Source organism: Acanthaster planci, linkage group LG05 (genome assembly GCF_054643075.1).
Source record: "Acanthaster planci isolate LZ-2023a linkage group LG05, COTS_SCS, whole genome shotgun sequence".
Classification (NCBI taxonomy): Eukaryota; Metazoa; Echinodermata; class Asteroidea; order Valvatida; family Acanthasteridae; genus Acanthaster; species Acanthaster planci.
Genome location: NC_141781.1, coordinates 16021920 through 16049386, shown reverse-complemented (window position 1 = coordinate 16049386; position 27467 = coordinate 16021920). Strand labels below are relative to the sequence as shown.

Below are 27467 nucleotides of genomic sequence, written 5' to 3'. Positions count from 1 at the left end.
AACCCCATTAAATGGGTGTCCCGTGGCGAGTCTGCCCTCACAAGCAACTTCCATTGACCCTTCGGTTTTGCGACCACGCCGCACGCTCTGTATAGAGCCCCCATTATGTGCATTACATAAGGGCTCGTTTGTTCCGGGCCTTGGCCCAGTGCGTTGCTATGCTGCCGTGTTGCTATGCGGAGCTATTGACGGTCAAGACCTTAGCGTGTAATATGCGGTGAGTGAATGGGAAGCTGTGCACGTGCACTGGGCTTGAGTGAATGGGAAGCTGTGCACGTGAACTGGGCTTTGTCATCTGTTCAGTGAGTGCGGGCAATGACGGACAAATGAATTCATGCTGTAAAAAAAGGGGTCTAAAAGTGTGTCTTTTTCGTGGCACTGCTGCATGTAACTTTCACTATTTTTTGAAGCTATTAGGGTTTTTTTCTGTTATATATTTTTCCGTCTACCAAACTTATATCCCCCCCCAAACGACTCTCATATTTTATCTCCCGACTTGTTCATTTTCCCTCCCATAGTGTAAGATATTTCCCTTCCCAAACTTTATTTCCCAAACAATTTCAAGTAAAATTTAGAAACCAATAAAATAAAGTACACATAGAAATACACACACAGACAAATATTTGGAGAGAACTTCTTTTTCTCTTATTTTCTTCTTGTCATTTCTCTTGTGTTTTCTTTTCTCATTGAAGTAGTTGAACTCATAAAAGTAGTAAAATAAATTTCCACTCTTTCTGATCAAATAAAAAGCAAACACCGGTGCAAGGAATGAAAAGTACTTCCCAGAAACTTTGTCTTTTTGTCATTTTTTTTTCAAAGGCTGAAAACATGACCACCTAGTAAAACCATTACAAGGAAATGTGCCACTTTTTCAAGAGATGAAAATACAACATCCTCAAAGCAGTACTTTCCAGAAACTTTGTATTTTTTGTCATTTTTTCAAAGGCTGAAAACATGACCACCTAGTAAAACCATTACAAGGAAATGTGCCACTTTTTCAAGAGATGAAAATACAACATCCTCAAAGCAGTACTTTCCAGAAACTTTGTCTTTTTGTCACTTTTTTTCAAAGGTTGAAACTATGACCACCCAGTAAAACCACCAGTAAATGACATATTGTTTTACACTAGATAAGTGGGGCATTAAGTCAAAACACACATGAAAAACACAAAATATAATGTCAATGAAAATGTCCATGAAAATAAATGTTCAAAGTGTCAATTAGTGGACAGTATGGTACTCCTTGAAGCAGGGGGTGACGCAGAGGGACTGGTGGCACGTGTCGCACTCGAAGTGTGTCTTCTTTCGCAGACCACGGGAAGCGCAGAGGACACACCGCCGGTAGCGGAAGTCGCCATAGCTGGTCCTCTCAAAGTCCACGGGGAAGTGTCGGCCAACAAAGCAGGAGTTGGTGAATGGTGGAGTATTGTGCTGAGGGCGGTACTCAGGCAAGGGCTCGTCGAACAGCAGCTCACGGACAAGACTCAAGCGGTAGTCGAGGAAGGAGAGGCGGTGACCAATGGCCAGGTACATGGCGTAGCTGTTCACCAGCGTCAAGTCGAGCAGGTAGAAGAAGAGCTTCTTGTACCACTTGAGGGACTTACGAGTTGCTCGATGATTTGCCGCTAGTTGGTCGCTCTTGTCAGCGCCCCCCATCAGGGCGTTGTTCTCGATGACACAGGTCGGTTTCTGCTTTTCCTGCCCTGTCCTGTCTTGCTTGCCGGTGCCACGGATGTCTGCCGTATGCATGGTGGAGAGCATACGGATGTTGCGCTTGTCTCGCCACACCATGGCCAGGAGAAAACCGCTGACACCCAGGTCGGCCGACCGGGACGCTGTTTCGCCCCGCTTCAGCTTGACGGACTGCAGGTCTTTTGGCATCCCTTTTCTGTTCCCCATGACGGTGCCGACGATGTTGAACTTCTGGTTGTGAAGTCGTCGAAACAAATCGGGACTGCTGAAGGCCCGGTCGAGGGCAAGGTTGTAGCCCTTACCACTTAGGTCGTTCACTAGGTCCATCACCACTTGTGTAGTTGCTGGGACGTCTCCTTTACTTTGGCCGGTGTAGATTTTGAAGTTGTAGCAGTACCCGGCGGCACTCCCGGTGCTCTGGCACAACTTGTACATCTTGATGCCGAAGCGGGCCCTCTTTCTGGGCTTCTAGGTAGCGAAGCGGAGACGCCTGTAAAACTTCAGCAGGGAGTTGTCGACGGAAATGTCCAGTTGAGGAACGTAGACAGTGGCAAACTTCTGGGCAAAATGGTCGACGACTGGGCGCACTTTGAAGAGGCGGTCGGTGCAGTCATCTGGCATGGCGGTGTTATCGTTGAAGTGCAGGGACTGCAGGATGGCAAGGAAGCAATCTCGGGGTATAACGGACAGGAATAGGTTCATCTTCAGTAGTGGGTCGGTGGACCAGAAGCTATGAAGGGTGGGGAGCTTCGCAATGCCCGTCATTATGCAAAGGCCCAGAAAGGTCTTCAGTTCTCTAGTGTTCAGATCAGTCCATGATCGCATGTGCGCCAATGTCATAGCGGGCCTCTGCACAGCATACCGGTTGCTCTCTTGCACTATCTTGTTGTAGAGAATGTCGTCAAAATACAGTTCAAAGGCTTCACTGCAGGTCGAGCTGCGATGCAGGTGGGGATTGACGGCACCACCATTACCGGTGAAGCCGTACTTCAGCGGTGTACTGTCTTCATCTGTCCACCGGAACGGTGCGGCACCGCTGCTGGTCGACGCGACGGTCTGTGTACGGGACTGTCTCTTGCGCTTGGCATATACCGCCAAGGGTACATCACTGTCAATTTCTGTACTTGACTGTACTTGAGCAGGTGACAGCGGTATGAAAACGATGAAGAAACTTTGTCTGAACTGAGATAAAACTCGCTTTTGCTGGAAGAACTGGACTCTCCGGATATAACTTCAGCCATGTTGTCTGTGCTCTAAATAACACGATACCCAATATGAACACATGTGAACACTGCACAGCGTTTTTTATTCTCAAGCAGCGAGGGCCATGCCTTGTCAGTCAATGTGGCAAGGGCCAGCACCGCCTGGGCCGGGTCATTCATGGAGTAGTAGGGAATAGCCGATTCTGGACCACACCCCCTTTCTCACCGTTTTCAGCAAAAACTCCTGGGTAGTACATCGACTCAAAAAATCGGGGGAATCCCCTAAAAATCTGGAATTCCAGATTTTAACAATTTTCCCTGGGTACCTCATCGACCCCAAAATTCGGCTCTAAAAATACCGGGTAAATATACACCTTCTGAGCCACAACCCCCTTTCACCCACACGCGCCGGGGATTTCCACTTCACTGACCTTGAACTTTTGACCCCAGCGCATTTTTTGTGTAAACAACTCGTGACTAGCACCGATCGCACCAACAATCACGCACAAACAAAAAAGGGATTTCCCCTTGCTACATGTCGAGACTTGCCCGTCATAAAAACAAAAAAAAACAACAAACAATAATAAAAATACATAAAAATAAATGGTAGATAAAACTACAAACGTCAATTGTTATTTTTGCACAGACACGAGAAATTCGATCAACTTGATAGATTCGTACGATTGCTTTCGTCCCCCGCTTCGATATTGGATACGACTTTGTTGTATACTTTCATTCGTTTTTCTTCTTCGTCTCTCTGTTCTACCCAAGAGACGCAATTTCTACCGGTTGTTTTCTGTCTTTGTAGACATAGCCAATCGCCTCCTAGATCGTATTCTTCCTTCGCGATTTGTTTTTCCAAAATTTCAGGATCAAACGTGCAAGCAAAATCTTGTGTGTAGTCGATGCGGTAGAAACCGATTCCGTATGGAAGAAGCAAATTTTCGACTACCGGCAATCGATCGGCTATTTTTTTAATCGGTATTTCCGATACGTCTATTTTTGTTTGGTAGTACGCGTATGGCTCTTCTTTTTGTTTCTGGAGTTTTTGCCATTTTGCCACCAGCGCCCGGTACTTGCCATTGCTACGAATGGTTTTTCCGATTTTGCATTCGCTCGATGCATGCGCCATATGTACGATTTTTGTGGGGCAGAATGATTCGTAGACTTGCTGGAAAGCTAGCGAAATCGTTTTGACGATGCATTTTGCATGTGGATTTTCTTCGCCCTGCAGGAGATGGAGCTGGCCTCTGGCTTCCAATACCGCGTTTTGAGACACAAAACCGAATAGGTATATATCGTCTACGAATTCGCTTTGGATGGGTTCTAGATCTTTGGGTTTGTCTCGGCTACCAGATACGTAGTCCAATTTGGAAACGTCGCATAGCAGGTTGTTTTGGTACACGTTGGACAAAAGCAAAGCAGGACCGATTCGTTTTTGGGTGCGAAGGCCGAGTGTTTGTAGACAAATATTTTCTGGTTTTGGTTCTGGTTTGTTTTCTGGTTTTGTTTTTGTTTCTATCGGATTGGATTTCATCTTCTTCTAATATATAGAAATTATAATTTTGAAAATTATATATGATTCCAATATCGTTCCCTGTTTTCCTATGTAGGTGACTATGTGTTCCCAGTTTGTGACTCAGTTCCCAGTTTGTGACAAGTGTCCAGTTGGTACCCACTTTGTGGCTTGGTTTGCGGTAGGCAGAAATTTGGGCAAAAAAAATCTGCCCTACACCGCGACGTGCAGCATAGGATAGATTTGGGGAATATCGGAATAGGAAAGGAAAAAAGAAGGGGGGTCTTATGAATATAACAGAGCTTTTGTTGAATTCCAGGTGTTTAGTGGTAATTAACGCGGCTGTAAGTGGTGACAGATACACTCCGTACTTGTAACAGATCTCGGTAAGTAAGCGATCCATGGTCTGACTGATAATTGGGTCGTAGTTTAGGTCTTTGGTCAGCGCTTCTTCGGACGTTAACGTTGAACCCGAGTAGATCGATCGGAGTAGCTATACCGAGTAAGCGAGAGTAGAGGCTCAAAATCGCGTGGCCAAGGGTTTTAACGATCTCTTTGCCAAATTTAACTTCGTACAAATTGAAAAGGTTCTCTTGGTCTTTGGGTGATAAAGTTTCAATTTCTTTGATCGAATATTCTTTACCTAGGTACTTCTTACTTTCACCAGAGGCAGCTATCGAACAGAGTCTATCTTTAACGCTCGCTAAGCTCGCTTCACTTTTTGAATCGGTGAGAATAGATTTAATATCATCCATTTTAATATATACGATTTTATTTTGTTGACCGTTTGCTTTAGGCGTAGGTACTCGATCGTAAGGTAGGTCAAGTTAGCTGCTATAACTAACTGAGCAACTAACTGAACGTATTCTAGCAGAGTTATCATTTGTTTTAACTAAAATAAAAAAAGTTACAGCCAGGCTACATCAGCCCAGTTATAACAAAAGGTAAGTAATTCATAGGTAGGTCAAGTTAGCTACAATAAGTAGTTTTTATGTCTTTAGACGACGTAACGATTAACTTAGCAGACTTCTTAGCGAGGTTACACTTCAAACAGCAAAGCACAACGTTAGACTTGATATGTCCGATTTTGTTATCTAACCGCTCGATGGTACCCAGGTCATCTTTGTTCTCTAAGAATTGCATCTGAACTTTGCAATCTGGGTAAAAGCAGCGCTAATAATCCTCGATCAAGCCACGGCAGAAGTCTGTGTCAATAAAACGATTGGGATCAAATCGATTATGCTTCTTATCTGCATGGCGACAATGACAAATCCATCTTCTAATCATTACTTCAATCGGGTCAGAACGAATCTTGCAATATTCTCTACTTTTTTGTGAGGGCAAATACCGTTTCCACCGCCATGTTTACAAGCATATCTTAGTCGCCTGTGTTCACAAATCGATGCTCCGTTACATTCCACACATTGAGATCTCCGTTTTTCGTGAATACATATTCCAGTTCCTTTGCATTCTTTACATGTGTATCTTTCTTTACCGTGTAGACAAATTCCATTTCCACCACATTTAATGCAACGATATTTTCGTTTCCCGTGAATACAAATCTCTGAGCCATTACAATCAACACATCTAGATCTTTCCTTCCCATGCTCAAATTTACATCGATTATTAGAAACTTTAGCGGCAGCACTACAGCTGATACACCCTGAGCAAATCTTGCCGCTATCTGTAACTTTAAAACATTCCAGCGATTTTAACTTATGACATCGGTTACAAATTTTGCTTTCCATTTTAATTAAATTACTTTCGTTAAAACATTATCTCATTTTTATTGAACGAAATAATTCACCGGTGGTTACGTTTTAAACGTCAATTTGCTAAATTTCACATCGCATAAATATTTTTTAATTTCCTCTTGTTTTTCGTCCGCTACTACGTCGTTTTTGTCGAGACACTGATCAAAGGACAATCTATCTTTGCAATGAAAGATTGCGGTCCAGGCAGTATTCTCTCTAAAATCTTTTAAAACGGAATTATACTTTCGAGTAAGTAGCCAGCAGCTGTGAAGGTAATGTCGGCCCAAGAACGCCATCTTGCTGAGAGCGCAGACGCTACTAGACTTAGATTTTTTGCGATACTTAATAAATTGGATCTATAGTTTAAGATTGCGGTAACACCATGTATTTATCTCTTCTTAGAGTATGTGTGGTTCTGAGAAGAACCGGGAATAACTCGACGTTTCGAACAGTGTACTCTGTCCGTCTTCAGGAGACTGTCAGTCTCGTTTAATTCTAGTCTTTCTCGATCTAAATCACACAGGTAGCCATCTTCGTCGGTGTATATCCACAGGCGTTCTAAATACGTTTTATTCTTAAAAAGCGTCAGACAGATAATCACGATAGCTTCAAACGCGAATTTATATTCAGTCTCTAAAAGATTTAAATCCAGTTACTCTTCCCGCTACCCGTCTTACCCACGATCAAGGCACAATGCGGATTCTTGTTCATCTGGTTATACATCTCGTTCATTTAATTTTAATGAACCAAACTCTTGAAGTTTCCGTGAGTTGAGAATCCATCACCAGGAACACGTACATCATCAGAGGTCCCGCGGTTTCGCTCGCTCTTTCCATTTGAATCGATATATCTCCACCGCCGCCGAGTGGTCTACCCGACCCGTGAGCGCTGTTATCGTCTGAACTTCTGAAATCGAGCCAGAGACCGTACTTATCTCTTAAATATTCAGCTATATCTATTCCGGTTAAGTTTAGGTCCTTGGCCACCGCTCTCGCCGATTCTCTATCCGAATCGCCAAAATATTTTGTAACTTCATTCCAATGATGATATTCAAACAGACCCTGCGAGTACAATTGATTTGGTTTCCTTTCGACCGTGACGACCGTTTTTGTGATATGCGGATTATAAAATCTTTGAGGGTTTTTGATAACCGGGTCTCTAAACAGAATCAAAATTCCTTTCAAGCTCTTGATCGTCTGGTTGATGCTGATGTTCCATAGCGTGTCAGACTTATTTACCGCTTGCTTCTTCCAGGAAGGCACTCAGTCGAATAGGTAATACATTTTTTTTTGTTTTTCAAGGTTTGAGCCAGATCTCAATTGGTGACGACTTCGTATTCCAGGGTCAGGTCCGAAATGGAGTATTCTGCGGCGGTATCTGACGAGTTGACCGCTTTTTTATTTAGCAGTTTATCAAAAAGTAAAGTCGACGAAGAACAAAAGTGACACGACCTCGCGTTGGAGCAATTGGCGCAAGCGAAGGAATCCTAGGAACAAAACCGCGTACACATGCTACACTTTTTAAACGAACGAATGCGACAAGAATGCGTGAGTCAGCAGACATTTGTAAACGTGGACGAAGCCTCACGAGCTTATTCAGAATTGACCAGTAGTATTACGATGTTACCGCCAGAGCCTAAATTGTCCGATTTTTATGAGCCTTCCGAAGATCAAAAAATTCGCGAGTTTGTTTGGATTATATCCGGGACAGCCTTGGTCCGTTTCTTAGCTTATCGATTTGCATAACTTTATTTTAAAATGGACCAAACTTTTAAAAAACTATTTTACAGCCCACAGGGTTACTGGCGAGGAGAAAGCGCGGTTGATCATCTACACGAAAAGACCGGTGCTGACAAATCAGTTATTAGAAACTGGCTAAAAAAGCAGGCCATTTGGCAAATATATTTACCAAAACCAAATTACGTACCCAGACCTACAATGTTGCAATCAGAATCGGTCAAACCTAATTACGTACATCAAATGGACATACTTTATTTACCCTGGGACCGAGTTAAAAGAAAAACGTTTAAGTATGCTTTGACTGTGGTAGACGCCGGTTCCCGGTATAAAGAAGCCGAGCCGTTGACCAGTAAAACTGCCGAACAAGTGAGCGAAGCGACCAAGAAAATTTACGAGCGATCACATCTGACCTGGCCCAAATTCGTAATGGTAGACTCAGGATCTGAATTTAAAGGCGACTTTAAAAAGTTAATGACAAAACACGGGGTAGAAATTCAAGTGGGTGAGCCGCGTGTTCACAGATCTCAAGGAATCGTCGAAAGGTTTAACCGCACTTTAGCCGAGCGTTTATTTGGCCATCAATACGCTCAAGAAATGATAGACGTGGGTGAGCGCAACGTTGAATGGGTAGAACGTTTGCCCCAGGTCGTGAAATCGTTGAACGGGGAAAACGTGTTTGATCGATGCCGTTCCTGCAGAAGCTATAAAATTAGCGAGCGTATCGAGCCAAAAACCGAGTGCACCTGTGAGAACTACCCAAAGAGAACTTCCTCCAGACGTGGTCGTTAGGTATCTCTATTACCCAGGTGAGCAAAAGGGCGGCACCGTCAGAAGGGCAACAGATCCGGTCTGGTCCGTGGATGTTTACCAAATTGAAAAGCGCACCAGTCAATTTAAACGGGTGAATGGTAAGCAGATAAAAACGGGCCCAACTTTATATTATCTGTTAAACGGCCCAAATAGGAGTTTCGTCAAAGAGGAACTTCAGGTCGTACACGAGGACACGGAATTACCAGAGTAATAACGGGAGTAGCTTAGCTTTGCTTCGCTCGCTTCGTAGTTGATTAGCTTAGGTTCGCTTATGCCCGTACGCTAACGTATCAATTCTATTCGGCAATATATAGCGCTTTGTGTCTGACGGCGAGAGGCTTAGTTTGTTTTGCGACAGAGTAAACATCCGATTTCAATAGCTGCTGTTTATTGAAATAAGAAACCCGGTCAAATAGGCAGCTTTTATACATCTCGTGGGTTAACCATTTCTCAGTTACTACTTTTGTGACCCCTTTCGCCTTCTTTAAATTTTGATCGACCGTCAGAATCGAATACATTTTTGGTCTGATGCAAACGGCTTCTAAAATTGTTTTGCCACCAAATTCGTCTTTCATTTTGCCGATGACTTTTTTATTTTTGGTGCTGTAAAGTTGATGATACGGCGGGTAATTACTAAAGTCAAATAATGAACGATTTTTACTCAGGTAGTCGACCAAGGAATGTGAGCTTCGCTCGATCTGAACTAATAGAGAATCAGTGTCCTTGTAAAGTAAGCGTACCCCCTCACCAAAATTTGCTTTTAGCTCGTTGTAATAAAAATCGTACATCAATGTTTTTGAGATATCGAGAATACTTACACCACAATAGATGGGCTTATTTAATTTTTTTTTGGTTCGGTACATCTCCACAAACGAAAGCTCGCACTCCTCAAATGGTACTGTTGATTTGTAGTTCGGTTTATAAGTTAATTTTCTGTATTTGTCAGTGTCTTGTACGTCCCTCAATAAATGACCGTCAATTCGATATCTGACATTTTCCATCGTCTTGCCAAAGACCGAGTTGTTCATCAATTTGAAAAAGTCTTTCTCAAAATCAGATTTGGCCAATTTGTGCAAATTTGTGTTTTTGTCGATGTAACCCTTCATCCACGGCTTTTGACGAAATTTCAATACTCGGTGAACTTTTTTGACCCACAACCCGAGTTTGAGATATTTTTGCAATGTACGATAATGGCACACATATTTTCATTTGGTGTCCAAAGTGGCCACGAGTTTGTCTACCGTGCTCGCTTCGCTCGCTACTCCGTTGCTAATTAAATTTTGTTGATAGCTTGAAAGCCATTCGTTCGGTACCGACGTATTTTCGGGTGCAAGTGGAAGTCATTGTGTTTGTCATGGTGACGTTCCGGGTAATCCATAGTAATCTCAAACATGTAACCGTAGTCGTCAGTTAGTCGCAACTCTTGGATGTAATAGTACGTAAATTTTTCTAAGTCTGTTTCCCAGGTAAATTCCCCTACAGGTAGATATTTGCTCATCGCCCAGCCGTATAAATTATTTGCGTCTAGGTACATGATCTGTGACTCTGGCTTATTTGGATCATAATCAGGTAGTTCTGGATTATTGGGCTTTGCATATCGTTTGGCTCCTACAGAAGAAATTCCACCCCTTTTTGCCCTTTCAAAGAACAAATGCTTATCAATGTCTGTCAGTAGTTCCAGTTGTATACCCGAATGCTTTAACAATGCATCCCACGACAGACCCGGTGATGTGTAATAGTTGGCTGGGTCAAGGCCGTAGTGTCGTTTACAGACTTTCCGGAAGTTTTCAAAAACAGCCCCTAGCAATAACATGTCCGTTTCCATGTATAGGTTGTGGTAGTCGCCTAAGTTTTTACAGCCAAAGGCTTGCCATACTGTTTCTGCACGAGCGTATTCTTGCTCGGTCACAGTGGACTGCTTCAAAGAGCTATAGAAAGCGTCTACAGGTGGCAGTTTTGTTTCTTGAAATCGATCAAAGGAATTGATATATTCATAGGGATAAATTCCTTTGTCCAATAATAAATGACTGTTATTTGGAAACCTTTCACATATTAAGTTAAAATCATGGGGTGAACAATTTTTAACCAACCGATCTAGCAAAGCCGCCATGAAATGAAATGAGTCTAAAAACCTGAGTTGGCCAAAAGAAAACAAAATGTAATTTTCAGTATTTATAGCGATCAACTTGATTGATTTCCCGTAAAATTTGTGAGTGCCTTGCATGATTAAATGTGCCTCATATTTTTCTAAATTATGTAAAATCACCGGAATGAGTGTTTGCTTGGCCACTTTTCTTATCTTGAGATTACAACTGGCGTGCGCTGGGCCTTGGTACTTCCCCGTCATGTGACAATGATCCCTAACCTTTCTAAAATCATTGATGGGCTTTTTGCAATCTAAACATACCCATACTCAGAACCCAGCTTCATTTTTATGACAGAAATCAATTTTGTCAGATTTTGTTTTTGGTTCATTTGGAATGTCACACTGGCAATGTGATTCTTCTTTTCTCTTGTCTATCAACTTTTCGCAGATCCAACAGGTATTACATTTTTTGTAGATTTTTTGTAACTCGGGTGACCAGATCAACTTCGCTTTGTTTTTAAACGTTCCGTTGATCTTCTTTGTTTCCTGAGAAAGTGACCGTACAAAATGAACAGCCGCGTCTTGACCTCTGTACGTCTTTCGGCTAGTGCAAACTCCATCGCATCTGACGACCGCATATGAGTATCCGCAAGGCTTGTAAATCTGTGTTTTGAGAGTGTTTGTATCTGTCGGCGGAAGTTTTTCTAAAACAGACTCAAAATCGGCGTAAATGACAAAAGGTGCGTCTTGTTTATTTTTGTAATTTTTAAACTTGAGTATATTTTCGCCTTTGGTGGGCAACTCGACCGTACATATGGGAATGTTTAAACCTTGACAATCTTCTTTGTGTCTGGTTAACTTTTCTTCCGTTTGGAAATTTGACATGCAATTAAAACACCAGTGTTTCTTATGCTCATGATGATCGATATCACTCGTCAACCTAGAAAAATTTTTAATCCAACAATAGTGATTTTCTTCATCTCGGGTAAAATAAAGTAAATTGATCGGTTCTTCTGGACGCTTGCTTTTGTAAAGAATGTAAAGACCGTCTTTTTTGGTGTAACCAAACACATTGATAGCCAAGTTATTTTGCGATTTGATACGTGGGATCTGAGATATGGGTGTTGGAAAGCTTATGTTTGTAAAATTTAAACCATCTGATTCTGACCTGTAAGTCGATGTTCCCTTGTCATGTATTTTATATTTTGGATTTGTTTCCAACTGAGTTTTGACGTCGTCTGAATATAACTTTAAAGCTGCCCGCAACGCCAATCGGATACATTCTTGATCTTTATTTGCGATATTTATGATTGCTTTTTTGTCTCCCAATTCTTTAGGCAACGGAATGTAAGAAGAACCCACTGGATTATATTTAACCACGTTGATGTAGAAAGTGACAACTTTGTCAAAGAACCAACCCGAGCCTTTTTGTGTATGAGCCTCCACCTCTTTTATTTGTTTTCTTTTATTTGTTGTAGGTTGCTCATGCCTCTATTTATATGTAGGTCTCTAAAATTTTTATCATTTTTTCTATCGACTTGACATGTTTTTTATATATTGTTATTTTTATATATATATAGGTCATTTATTTAAGGCGGTTGTAAACATAGCGTGTTTTGCTTTGAACAGAGCCATGCTTTAAGTAGAGGTCACCAGTTCAGGTCGGGCAAGTCTCGACTTGTAGCGACGGGAAGTCCCTTTTTTGTTTGTGAGTGATTGCTGGTGCGATCGGCGCTAGTCACAAGTTGTTTACACAAAAAGTGCGCCGGGGTCAAAAGTTCAAGGTGGGAATCCCCGGCGTGTGTGGGTGAAAGAGAGTTTTGGCTCAAAAGGTGTATATTTACCCGGTATTTTTAGAGCCGGATTTTGGGGTCGATGAGGTACCCAGAGAAAATTGTTAAAATCTGGAAATCCAGATTTTTAGGGAATTCCCCCCAATTTTTTGAGTCGATGTACTACCCGGGGGTTTTTGCTGAAAACGGTGGAAAAGGGTAGGTGGTCCAGAATCAGCTATTCCCTACTACTCATGGGGCGCAGGTGCATAATGAGCCCACGCTTTGTCTTCGGTGCAGTGCAGCGATAATACCCTGCGAGCGCCCGGCAGCGCGAACAAATGCACTCTGCAAAACAATACACGGATTACCTCCGCTAATTGCAGCGCTCTGCGCTGAAAGAATACAGGGATTGATTGGCAGTGCCCGGCAGCTCTCAGGAGCTCGTACTTTTATTCCAGGCTTTGATAAGTTCGATCACCCCAGCTATAAAATAAGTTCGGTCACCCCGGCTATAAAATAAGTTCGGTCACCCCGGCTATAAAAAAAGTCACAATTCATCGGCCAATGATGGCCTAAACTTTTTAACTGACAGCCCTAAACTTTTTAAGAAACGCCCAGCAACTTTTTTCTTTTTTATAGTAAAGTTACGATTTCGGAGTCCCCGGCCCCAAATTTAAGGCCTATGGCTCCAGTACCGGAGCCCCCAGATGGAAGTGGTTAAAACACAAAACCGGGGAGCCCAAAATTAGACAAAAGAGCTGGGCCTTGTAACAAAAGACCATACTCGACACAAAAGACTGAGCTGCTGGGAATTTCTAAACTTTTTTCAGTTGTCAATAGTGGAGGAAGTTTGTCACTGTTTTGAAAGAGTAAACCACTGTTTGTAATGCTCTACACTAAATGAACTTACATGTATGATTTTTTGAAGAATTTTGAAAAATGGAAAATCTTGAATGCTACTTCAAATTACACCCGGCAAATGCCCTGTAATCCTTGTTGTTGTGTCATGCCTTAAAGATGCTGTCCAGTCCTTAAGGCATACAAATGGCAATGTACATAGTAAGTATATTTAGCAATTGTTACCTGCGGTGTAGGTGTCCATGGTATTTTGTACACCAAGGGGGAAAATGGCACTCAAGGTGAAGCCAAGAGTGCCATTTGCCCAACTTCAACAAATTGAAACACTTCAACAAACTGAAACAGATGAACAATAAATCATAGATATAAATTTCAAGGAAAATTCTTTTGATGTCCTTTGTTGACTTCTTGTGGAAAGGAAGAAAATCCCTGAAAAATTGGCAGTTTTGTCGAGTGGTTGAATTTCAAGACATTACTTACTGTACAAGATCTGTTGAGAAGTATTGACAAGATTGAAGAGCAGACAAGAAGATACAATGGCGTGAGTGTTATATATATACAGCAATGACAATCGCAGCAGAAGCAGTGATCAGAACATTCTCAGCTATCCACCCTTGTACCCAGCAATACACATTACAATGCAGTAGATGCAACACATCAACTCTGGGAAAGATCACCATGATCCATCATTTTGGGCGGCCCAGCAACATCACCACTATGAGCGACATATGAATGATGCACGCGTGCTTGTAACATATCATGTGATCAGTTTGCAACCTATAAAAGTTCACTATCTACTGCATGACCATGGTATATAACAAGTATGGTTGTGTCACACAGGATCTCTCTAGTGATAACATACGTACATGTGCATGTACCAGGTACACATGAAAATTTAATATTGCCGAAAAATATGTGTACATGTATGTCCCTTGCGTTTAAAAGGTCCAAACTGATACTACATGTACATTTGATAGTGAGCAGTCCATCAGAAAATCAAACTGATTCTATAAACCAACTCATCCCTCTTGACCCCACATACCAGGTAAGTACATATAATTCTGATGTCAAGTCAGGAAACTCTAACATGTAAGCAGTCTTTATTCTTGACAAATTGTCATGGAAAGGACATCAATTTATATTAGATTTTAATATGTTCAAGGACACCCTTATCATTTGAAAGGCGAAGTCTAAACTCAATCAGACGCTTGATTTTGATGTTACAGTCATTTGAAGTTCAAGGTTACATACATGTAAGTACCAGCCCACATGTATTGAGCATCACAGTGGAAAAAGGTATACATTTTTTTCACAAGAACGGTACATATGTATGTTCCATTTTCACAAAACTGGTGTCAAAATGACAGCAAAGAGTAACTCTAACAATTCCTAAAGACTCAACTCCTGAAAAAAATGCAACATGGCAATGTCAGAAAAATGTCGAAGGGGGCACCTCCCCCCCCGGCTCTCTTAGGGTTTAAATGAGTAGATGTTCAAATTACACAACATTATCAATAACTTTGAAGGTAAAAAGTCCACACATCAAAAATGTGCTGTTTGACATATCCCATGTCCAGGGATGGCGATTTTTAAAATCAGATTTTAAAAATCTAAATCTGTTTTTTTTTTCCAATAAACTGGAGATATGCAAGCTTCATTATCTATTCCAAAGCAAATTGGCTACAAAATTGAACTAAGTTGGATTAAAATTAACGAATTTAAATCAAGTAATTTGATTAAAATCACAAACCACCTTAAACACATGTAGTGTCTAAGCCCAGGTAAAATGCATGCAGTACATGTATGTGTAAGGTCACAATACTGGCCAACTTTCATGATGCAAAAAATGAACTTTAATTTATCAGATGATGTAACCATTTTCAAGCTATGTTTGCTTGAGATTATAGTTGTACATGTATTTGAGAGATAAATAAAGATAAATAATTCAGTGTAAATGCGAGTCTATAATTTTTATTCACGTTGAAGAGCAAATTTTAGTTCAAAATGGCGCCCAAAAATGGGACATTGCTTGAACAAAATTTAATGAACTCAACTTAATGAACAACAACTTAACCTTTACTTATAGCTCACGTATTTTATCACAATGGTCATATATTTTGAGTAAAGCAATGAAGTAATATATTGGCCTTTTACCAAAAAAAAATAAATAAATCCACGCTCCAAAATGGCAGCTGAACCTGCGTTAACGTTCGTTTCACATCGTGTCCACCACACCATACCATGACGAAAAGGGCCAGAATCATCATTTACAAGCCTCACCCTTACCTGTAAAAGCCATTTTTATTCAAAATGAGCTTAATAAACATCGTGTAAAATGTGTGCTAGACCATAATTACCCTCGAGGATGAGAAAACATCAACACATCGATCGCTATAATTTTCGTGTCCACTTAAAATGTCCACATGTTTTAACTGGTGATAAACGCAGTCTGACTAGTGGTCGTACACGTGCAATGGTACCCTGCATGGATGACCTAAAGGTCAATTGGTTTAGGCTCGATTACGTCTTTTCCGAGATAAAGCTATTTTAAGCACCGTGTCCACCGCGCGCCGCTTTCGCGTCTCTTTGTAACGAACGGAGAAAGTTGCTGCACGCGACAGCTTTCCCCCCAACAATCAGGAAAAGAGCAGCCAATATCCGGAAAAAGAGCAGCCAAAAGGTTTGTATCAACTTAAATAGATTTTATTTTCTGTATTTTTTTGTGAAAAGAGGTCAGATGGCATTGTAAAAGGGAAGATTTTAATGGATAGTCAATGGGTGATTTTTGGGCTTTGTAGCGGACCGCTTGGATGGTTTCGTGTGAATCGTGTCCATGTTTAACGAACGGAAGAAAAAAAATAGTAAACATCTGAAGTTCCTCTTGAAATTGCAAAACGACAAATAATTTACACTTTTTAAGCTAAAGTCCATCACAAAAATGAACAAACTTAAAGAATAGCCTTGCCAAGTTCACGAAATCATCAGTGTTTCACGTTCGTTACACACCGGCACTTTCGACTTCGCCCCATTCGTATTAAAATTCGCCCCATTTGTCATCCAATAGTATGGGGGCGAGTTCGCAGTGAATTAAAAGTAAATGGAGCGAAGTTGATGTAACACGTAGGCAAGTGATGTTTACACTGATAGGGGAACTTGCCTTTGTGGAACCCCTGGGGTCTTGTTAGAGTTTTTTTTTTATGTTTCTACAAATCAAGCCACTGCCGGTTATGTTAAAAAATTGTTCTATTTAAATTTTATTTTTCTTTTATCTTATTTCAGAAGCCAGAAAGGAAAAAAGATTCAATGGTTGGATAAGATTATATGTCTGTAGATTCACATGTCCTTGTGAAAGAAGCTTTAGTAGTAATTAAATCAAAGATTATTCGATTTCAACCATTCCTGTTGCCATTTCTGTAATTTCAGGACCCCACAAGAGCCTGCCGATTGCCAGCTCACTGCAGGGGATATAGTTCTCGTCGCATTTGAGGATGCATGGTATCCAGGTGCCATCAAGCGCATCATTAGTGATTAACTGGCAGTTATATACTGCATGGATCGTCCAAATAAAAATAAGCAAAGTTTTGTTTGGGAAAAAGATCTGACCGTTAACAGGAAATTCATTCTGTGTGTTGTTAATCCAAGTTCACTTATTCCAGATCCATCTTTGCGTTACTTTCACTTGGACAGCAAAGAAGTAGGTAAAATTAATGCACTATACAGTGTCTATGCTAATAAGTATTTTTAAACGTTTATTGCCAAAAGTAGTTTTGTTTAAGTATGTCATCAGAGGTTTGTCTAAGGTCTGTAGTCAAAAGTTTATCAGTTTTTCAGCAAAGATGAGTCACCCAGGTGGCACGAACTGAATAAATTCAATGAAATTCATTTAATGAGATGTGCCATGTTCTTCAGATAGGATCGTCAGTGTATAGCCTCCACAATGAAATACAGTTTTTAAGAAACAAGATTAGAATGAAAAATAAAATAGTCATTGACTCAATTTACTTGTTCCTCAGAATTGTTTAATGTTGGAAATGGTGCACATTTAAATATACATACACTGTACATGTACTTAAGTTCACAATGTCAAAGATTTCAACTTCTGTGAAGCTCATGTGCAACCTTCTTGCATGCATATAGGGCATCTAAAAATAGGCTGAAGTGGCTTATCAGATATGTAGATCACAGAGATGCTCCCAAGAAATGAAAAAGCATGTGCATGTATTAACACCTGCACATAGTAACATAGGCAATTTTCTGAAGGTGAGGCAACTGCCTTGAGGGCTCCAGTAAAGCAAGTCATAATAAACTTGTCACATGAAATGTTAGCTTTGATTCGAAATTTTTGGTGTCCGTGTCATTTTTGTAACTAACGTTAAACTACAGGACAAAGATCTTTGAAATTGAGGGTATCTGTTCTTTGGTTGTCAATGATAATGTCCTCTTTGAAGTACTTGCAAGCTTCGCAACCAGCTGTTTTCCTCAAGTCATCAAACTGCAAATCATTTAAAATTGTTGTGTGTGAAAAAGTACACTTGTTAACGTTAGTTACGGTGTCCACCTTATTAAGATATCGTAAAATTAGTAACAATTAACATTTTTTCTAAAGATGACTTTCAGAAAGGAGGAAAAGCTTAACCACAACAATACAACTCCACATTGTTTTTCTTTGACTTTTATTATTGCATGGTTGACTGCAAAGTGGACACCGTAACCAACGTTAACTTATGAGGCCCCCCTCTACAGAAAGCACTGCATGGAAGAAAATTTCTTGGGCCGATTATCTTCCCATTGCTATTTTCTGATAGAGGGTGGTCCATTGTCATAATTTAAAAGTAAATTAAACACCTTTCACTAGATTGAATTTTTACCTATGTGTCCCATTTTTGTTAGCCAGTATTGTGTCCTTACACGTATACATGTAGCATCTGTACATGCATGTACCTGCAGAGAAGACAGTTCCTACGGTTGAGGTACTGGTACATGTACCCAGGGAAAGTGCCTAATTTTGGTTTCATCCAGAATGACAAACACTGCTAATCCCAAACACATGTACTTGTACATGTAGAGGTTAAAAGTATACATGAATATATATGTACATGTATGCCATTGAGTACATGTATGCCATTGAATACATGTACACAATGTACACTATATTATTGTGTCCAAGTTCTGATATCAGTTTTCCATGCATCAACACATGTACTGGTGCACCAGTAATAAACCTTTTCCTTTTACAATGATACGGATGTTCATCGACACATGAGAGGAGTCTTTATTCATGTTAGATGTCCCTGGTTTCAAAGATGCCTGCAGTCGAAGCCAAAGGACGAAGCCACAGAACAGTGAGAAGACCTTCATCAAAGTACTCGTAACAAGATTGTGTGAAAAGCTGCAATTGACAGGAAGTCAATTTACTTGTACCGGTATGTGTACATGTAACCGCTATAATTAATTGAAAGACAACTGCAAAGAAATTTTCAAACTGGTTCGGAAGAATAGTGTAAAGTTTTCAGTATTCATAAGATCCCGATATTTTCAACTGATCCCCGTGTCATTTGAAGCAACTGGAAATCTTCAGGACAGAAAAGAAGTCGGTGATTTTATACGATACACTTGAAGACAAATGCCCTAAGACATGAAGACCGTTTTGGGCTTCATATTTTTAATGTGCATATTTCATTGTTATTCCCCAAAGACAAAAACATATTATTACTGGTTCACAGTGTTTGATTATTTACATGTTTATGTACACGTAAATTGTTCAATTTCATTTGCTTCTGTGTATAGGTACCCTTCTTGTTGCTGCTGAAGTGAAACCTAGAGATACATGTAAATCTGTGCTCTATGTTACTTCAGAGCATTGAAATTCAACATAACTGCAGTTACGTACATGTACATGTAGATGTCAGAGGCTTGGGTACCCACAATAGAGGAAGTTGCTATACAACCAAGCAAGGATATCAACAGGTAATGGTATAAAGGCGTACTGTTGCATTGACATATACATGTACATGTAGACATATTGCCAGTTCTGATTAGTTAAGTTATGAAGCAAAGTTTGTGTGGGAGAGTTTGTTTTTGCATTCAATTGGGGACCCTGAACAATAGTGGACAATAAGGTCCCCCATTCACATAGGCTCCCTGATTGATAACTGGGTACAAAACATAATGGTGGTCTTCTAAAAATAGTTGTAGTACAAACAAAAGAGGGACAATATGGGGTCCCCACTTGCAGGCAAATACACACTTATGTACATGTGTGTGTGGGGGGTATCCATGTACCGCCATCATGAATGGTGCCCTCATCAACACCCACGTGCCTGGTTCCTCACTTTAAGATTCAGGTCCTCACATACTCCCCATTTAATGAGAACCCAGAAATACATGCACACATGTGCAATGTTTGTGTCCAAGCTCTGACTTCAGTTTTCCATGCATCAACACATAAACTGGTGCAACTGGTGTCAGGAAGTGAAATTTACTTGTATATGTACATGTACATGTAACCACTACAACTTATTAAAAGATATTTGCAGAAATTTTTCAAACTAGTTTCGGAAGAATAGTGCAAACTTTTCAGCACTCATAAGATCCCAATGTTTTTAATTGATCCCCATTATTTGCTTTGTGTGTAAAGGTATCTTTCATGCTGCTGCTCAAGTGAAATCTGTTTTACATGATGCTAGTTTCAAGGATGGAAATGTAATATAACTGCGGTTACATGTACATGCTCCTTTACCCAATATGAAGGAAGATGTTGGGCAACCAATTGCAAAGAAAATGACAAGGTAATTAGTACTGAGAAGGCCTGCTGTTGGTATTGTATTCTGATTAAGGCAGACATGAGCAAAGAGGAGGGGGGACCCATGCATGTAATAATGCAAATCGCGTAATGATCAACATCCTATATTGCTACTCCTAGGTAGCTAAGTGATATCAAAAGTGCTGACACTTCTAACACCTTTTTTCAGGCATCAACACATTAATGAATATATTTTCCATTTTTAGATGACACATACATGGGGGAAATCTGTGGTGTCCCAGGTGTCGTCAGTGGAAATGCAATTCGTACCAAGATTGTTCTACAAAAGGACGTCATTAAAATACCAAGATGATCTGAATAACTGCACAGAATACGACATGAGAAGTACATGTATATAAGTAAATGGCTCTACACTTTTTTTCAAGAGTACCACAGAAATTATGACTACAAGTTTCTGAATTATGTGATGTTTTCAGCATTCACAAGAGCCTTATATTTTGTGTTCCTATCTCTTCTTAAGTATGTCTGGAAATCTTCAGGGCAAAAAAAAATTTTTTTAAATACACAATAGTAAAATCTCCTAAAGCACATGCAAATGCAGTTTTTCCCTTAATGTGGCAAAAATAGAGTAGGATTCTTGAGCATTCAAGTCTGATAATCCTTCAACCTCTAGACCAGGTTTCATGTTCAATGCTTTCAATATGTTTTTCAACATACACTTAAATTCCACGTTCATAGTCTGTGCACTTGCAGATTTGTCCATTTCAAATTCAGTAGCCAATAAGGAGTTGTAGAAAGGAATTGGATTTTGAAGGAATTGTGTAAAACTGATGTTTGTATTGTTTTTCTTCCCATCTTTGAAATTGGCATTTCTTAATATGTGTACACCAATAGTCCTCAAAGGGGAACAGTTTTAGACCTAACTTGACCTGATGTGATGATGACGTCATCGCGTGATAAGTCACGTGACGTGAAAGGGTCACTCTTTAAAGCACCATATCTCACGAATTACATTTCCAATTTGGTTGAAACTTTGTGTGTCACTTGAAGAGGAAAGGTTTCAGACCTAAATTGACATGTGATAATGACGTGATCATGTGATAAATCCGTGACCTTACAGGGGCACTGTTATAAGCACTATATCTTGCGAATTACATCTGCAATTGGTTTGAAATGCTGTGTATAGTTTGAGAAGGAAGGGTTTTAGACCCAGATTGACCTGATGTGACCAAAATGTCATCAGACGACAAGTCACATGACATTAAACGGGCACTCCTCAAAGTACTGTATCTCGCAACGGACATGTCCCATTCGGTTGGAACTTTGCCGATGGCTAGAAAGGAAAGAATTCAAGGTGGAAATTTCACTTCATCTGATGGCTATACCATTATATCACAGTCCTGTTACATTTACACGAGGAAATGATATGGATTTTAAATATTCTACCGACCAATGTTTGTACTGTATCGTTTATGTAAACTTCTCATTACACTCTTGTGCATACTTGGAGAACTTCGTCACTGGTTTTCAGGTTTTAGATCAATACAATCAGGGCCGAAGCAGCTGTGTTTGTCCACGAACACATTTCTAGTTTATCTTGTTATTTTTCAGACTATTTCCCCATAGGGTTTGTACACGTTTTCTTCCACCAGTCGACTTTGGTAGTTTTACATGTATACATGTATATCTGGTTGACTTCAAATGTGGCAGACCTTCAGCCAATCATCCAAGGATGGTCCTAGTATAGAAGAAAATCGTCAGGATGACGTCATCAGTATATTTATTATTGATTTTTAAATAATTAATTTTTCCCATAGACTTTGTACACAGATTGCACACAGTTTCCGGACAGTCCTATATCAGGCTATGAGGGCGCTATTGCAGAATTACGGTAACACCTGCCTGGGGTTTCAATTTTCAAGAAAACTGTCCTATATTGAACCATAGATGGCTTTGTTGCACAACATAGGGTGTGTACACACAATTGTCCAGCATAATGCCTGAGCAATCCTCAACTTCGACTGAGAATTACTAGCAGAACGAAAGAAAAATCAGACTAAATTTTCCCTTCCGTTCGATTGCAAATATACCCAAGAGTCCAAATATCACATAATATTCCATAAGGTTTTTCCAGTTTCGACAAAAAATCCCGAGACATGAAATTAAAGGAGCAGTTTTCCTGCACATGTGTTTCTAGCCCATTGACTTTGTATACGTTTTCGAGCCACAATTTTGGTAACTTTGCAATGTTTGATTGTTCCCAAAGTGATAGCCAACAAAGACCCTGATGCAAGATTTATTGCAAAGGGATGACGTCATGATGACATCATCCCCTTATTTTATATTCATTTTTAAATATTTAATTTTTCCCCATAGGTTTTGTACACGTTTTTCTACTTAACACAAGTGAACAAGTAGTCTTTAACTTCCGCGCAAGATTACTATAAGAATGAAGGAGAAATCAGGTACTTTACGCTGTGTTATTTTATTTGAAATATGCCCAAGAGTCCGAATATGAAGTAATATTTCATAAAAATTGTTCAGTTTAAGTGCATATCACGTGACTTCAACTTAAAGGAGGAGTGTTTCTGCAAACAAGTTTTTTTGCCCATTGACTTTGTACACATTTTCAAAGCATAAGTTTGAAACTTTCAAATGTTTTATCGTTATCAAAGTGACAGCCAACAAAGACCCTGATACAAAAATTATTTTAAGTAATGATGTCATGATGACGTCATCATGTGATTTAGTATTGATTTTTCAATATTTATTTCAGCCCATTGACTTTGTACACGTTTTCAAGCCACCATTTGGGTTAATTTGAAAGGTTTGATCAACTTCAAAGTTACAGAAAACAAAGACCCTGATGAAAGAATTTTGCTAAATTTCTGACGTTATGATGACGTAATCTCCTATTTTTAAATTGATTTTTGGATATTTAATCTTCCCCATAGATTTTGTACACGTTTTTCTTCAGCCTGTCCTCGGAACTTTGGTGAATCTGAATTATTTCCTTCAATGTACACTTGCAGTCCCTAATGAAGAGAGGCTCCCAAAGAAAAATCATGAAAATAACACAATCAGGGGTCACGTGACATGAGATTAAAGCTGCAGTTTTCCCCATAGGTTTTGTACACATGTAGTTTGTAGTCTTTAATTTCGGCACAAGATTACTACACCTGTATAAGAATGAAAGAGAAATCGACTACTTTACGCTTTGCTATTTTATTTGAAATATGCCTAAGAGTGAGAATATAAAGTAATATATCATAAAAATTGTTCACTTTTAAGCGCAAATCACGTGACATGAACTTAAATGGAGTAGTCTTTCTGCAAACGTGATTATAGCCCATTGACTTTGTACATGTTTTCAAGGTACAATTTTGAAACCTGTCCGATGTTTGATGGTTATCAAAGTGACAGCCAACAAAGACCGTGATACAAAAATTATTGTAAGTAAATGACGTCATGATGACATCATCATGTGATTTAGTATTGATTTTTCAATATTTATTTCAGCCCATTGACTTTGTACACATTTTCAAGCCACCATTTGGGCAATTACATGTATCAGAGGTTTGATCAACATCAAAGTTACACGCAACAAAGACCCTCATGAAAGAATTTTGCTAAAGTTATGATGTCATGATGACGTCATCACCAAAAAGAAACTTCCGAAACAGCTCAGTGGTTGTTCACAGCCACCTTCCTCTAGTTATTTTTCTGACTATTTCCCCATAGGGTTTGTACACGTTTTCTTCCACCAGTCGACTTTGGTAGTTTTATAAATCTGACTGGCTTCCAACGTGGCAGACCTTCAGACTATCATCCAAGGATGGTCCTAGAAGAATTCCTCATGATGACGTCATCACATGATTTATTACTGAATTTTTAATATTTAATTTTTTCCATAGGTTTTGTACACATTTTTCAACAGCAAGACTTCCACACTGTTCTCTACTTGATTTGATATATGTTAAGTCAAGATTTTTGGTCCAACAGTCATGTGATTTATTATTGAATTTTGAATATTCAGTTTTTCTCTATAGGTTTTGTACATGTTTTTCTAAAGTCTAAGACTGGTGCATTCATACACGAGTTACTTTGCATTGGGAGCATAGGTAGTCCATCTACCCGTGGGGCTGTCAAATCAAATCGTCATCAGGGCTCATGTGACATGAGGTTAGAGTTGCAGTTTTCCCCATAGCTTTTGTACACGTTTTTTCTACTACTCAATATTATTGATCTTCAATGAGAATAGTCCTGAACTTCGGCTGAGGATTACTACAAGAATGAAAGAAAAATTGTGTTTTTTTTGTCTCCGTTTGATTACAAATATACCCAAGAGTCCGAATATCAAATAATATTTCAGAATTTTTGTTCAATATAAACACAAATCGTGACTTTAAAGCTGCAGTTTTTCTCCATGGGTTTTGTGCACGTTTTTCCAACGTCAAAGACTGGTGAACTCATACATGTACACTGTACACATGAGTGACTAGTCCTCTCTTCGACTCAAGATTACTATGAGAACGAAAATCAAAGTAACTTTTCTGTTTCGTTTGATTACACATATAACTAAGTGTTTAAAATATCAAGTAATATGTCATAATTTTGCTTCAGTTTGACTACAAATCATATGACATGCACTTAAAGCAGCAGTTTGTTTGCATGTGTTTTTAGCCCATTGACTTTGTACCTGTTTACAAGACACTATTTATGGTACGGTAACTTTGACATCTGATCATTTTCAGTTACACCCAACAAAGACCCTGATACAAGAAATATTCCAGATTGATGACGTTATGATGACATCACCTTGTGTTTTTTTATAAATAATTTCATATATATTATTTTCTTCATTAAACAACTTGAAATCTGTAACAGCTCCACGGTTGTTGCTGTAACGACCACTACCTCTAGTTATTATTATTAGTAGCCTGTACAGAGAGCCTGTCTAGTTTGCACCCAGACTTCAGCACAAACAGATTTCCTTCAGATCCCCGAGAGCATCTGTCGATCCAAATAGTAGGAAAATTACGGCTGTTTTGTGTCGCAGATAATATGCAACGCCCTTGGCTAGTTCCCTGTCCAGTCAAATACTGCTTGTGGCGAATCATTGAACATGTAGGGCGGCTTGCTCTCTGTGACGTAACACGAAATAGCTGTCAGTTTGTGTGGGGAAAATGCCAACTGAAGGCAACATTTTTCCTCCAAACGAGGAAAAAGCGAGTTTTTTTCATATACCGGTACCGGTACATGTAGCAATCTGGGGACAGTAGTTAGCAATGTAAGTAGTAAACATACATGTACCGGTACATACATGTATAGGCCTACCAGTGCAATTTCAGCTCACAAGATCCAGTGGATGTCTGATAATATTCCCAGACATCCGCGGTCATCCCAGATAAACTTGATTGAAAGAAATCACTATCAATAAGGGAAGGGAAAAGAGACAGTGTTTGCCCCTTTTTCCTTCCCATGATGCCTTTATACCATTGTGCAATATCACTCGCAGTATTTGCGATAAGGCTTGTCAGGACAGGGCCCAGTAATAATATGATGACAGAGTATCCATTTCGTAAGTCACAAAGGCAGACGCACCACGATTTACAGGCTTCAATTGGATGATTGCTGAAGTTGCGCGTTAACTTCCGGTTCCATGGTACCATGTAAGCAATGATCAACACATGTAACTCTACATGCAGTGCATGTGTAGTGGGCGTGGTTTAAACTGAAGTGACGTCACACTTACATGTACCAACCAGACATGTACGGCCCTGCTTAACATGTTTATGGGCATGACCGGTCTAATACACAGTGGTTACACCAGCTAGGACACAAACATGTATATTCACTCAGTGCTGCATGTCTATCAATTTAGTTAATATGAGGGATTGTATGGGGCGGCACATGACAAGGGTAGCCATAACCCGGTCTTGTCTCCTTTGACTACGGCTTCAAATTTTGATCAAAAGAGGCAGTACTGGAGAGCTGTAGCCAGTGTTCGATACTTGAAATTGTACATGCCTGTAGTCTCACATGGAGATGCTGCACTGAGTGTTGCCAACATAGAGTGCAACGTAAACCAATGAAAATATTTCTTGTTGGGGTTTTCCTGAAGATATACCCTACATATTTACAGTGGACATTAGTAATAACACACATGATAAAGCCATTTTATACAACATCATCTTTAGAAGCCAGTATCGATCCATGACATATAAACTAATTTTTGTCTGCACCCTTAAACACTGCTAAATTCTACACTATCCCTAACCATGCTGAACCCAAAAAGGTTATGCAGGATTTCAATGGTCCCTGGCAGGTTAGGGCTATTCAAATATCAAATGGACTATTGGTTATGCAATAAATCACTGTGATAGAATAAAATCACAGCAAATCAGATTTTTAAGTTCGTGACTCTGGCTTTAAAAAACCTCTCTAACCTAATGACCATCAGGATGACCTTTCGTTCAATGCTGGCTTCATAATTATGTGATTCTTGTAAAAACCCCGGTTACAAGAATATGCTGATTTCTTTTACAGGAAGAGAGGAAATACACGAATTTTTTCACTACTGGAAAAAGGCTACTGCATTATTATTTTTGATAACAAGATCACTGACTAACGGAATCATCCATCAGACGGCTCGTTTCCGTCACAAAAGCTCACTGGCGTTCCAGCGTACAAGTACATGTACGATCGACCCTGCACCATGTGAACAATATAAAGTAAAACTAAGTTGAAGAAGAAAACATACTATAAATACTAGGCGTTTATTATTATAGTGCAAGAGGAGGCCTAGGGCCAACTTAGAAAACGCTTCGATTTTCCAGGTTTCACAGGGTGGTCAAGAGCCGTCCAATATGGAACTCTTTCCCGACATTTAGATCGAAAGGAGTGTGGGAAATTATGAAGTACATACTTTTCCTCTCATTCTGCTGCTTTCTGGCTCTGCCTCTTGCACTACCGCCAGCTTTTCCTCCAGGTCTACGCTGCCAGTCATCTGTACACCATACCAGCATGGCACGCTACGTTTTTCTGTTCAGCTTTCACATGTGTACGTGGAGTAACGCTAGGTTACGGAAGCGTATAAGGGCCACTTGTAAAAAAATTTACCATCTCGCCACAGGGAGTTAAATCGTACGGTGTACATGTATCTCGACGCGGCGTCAAATTGATATCCCGCATTAGCGAATATTTCAATAGTTTCATAAGTCCTATTCAGCGCACTGTTTTAGTGTATTTTTAGGATGAAATGCATTGAGA

General features: G+C 39.9%; 1 protein-coding gene and 1 long non-coding RNA gene across 14 annotated transcripts in view; one reads left to right on the top strand and one right to left on the bottom strand.

The window, feature by feature from the left end:
* The window catches only part of LOC110990503 (uncharacterized), a 234114-nt gene extending 206853 nt beyond the window's left edge, over positions 1 to 27261 (bottom strand). For 12 of the 13 annotated variants that reach the window (XR_015425229.1, XM_087136873.1, XM_087136866.1 and 9 more), the window contains exon 1: positions 27124 to 27261. The gene's annotated coding sequence lies outside the window, so the exon portion shown is untranslated. The remainder of the gene's footprint in view (positions 1 to 27123) is intronic. The other variant, XM_087136867.1, reaches the window with a different exon arrangement.
* On the top strand, positions 16008 to 17752 carry LOC147799108 (uncharacterized). Its single transcript, XR_015425234.1, has 2 exons — positions 16008 to 16112; positions 16856 to 17752. It is a non-coding gene; the product is annotated as an uncharacterized LOC147799108 (long non-coding RNA).
* Positions 27262 to 27467: the final 206 nt, after the last annotated feature.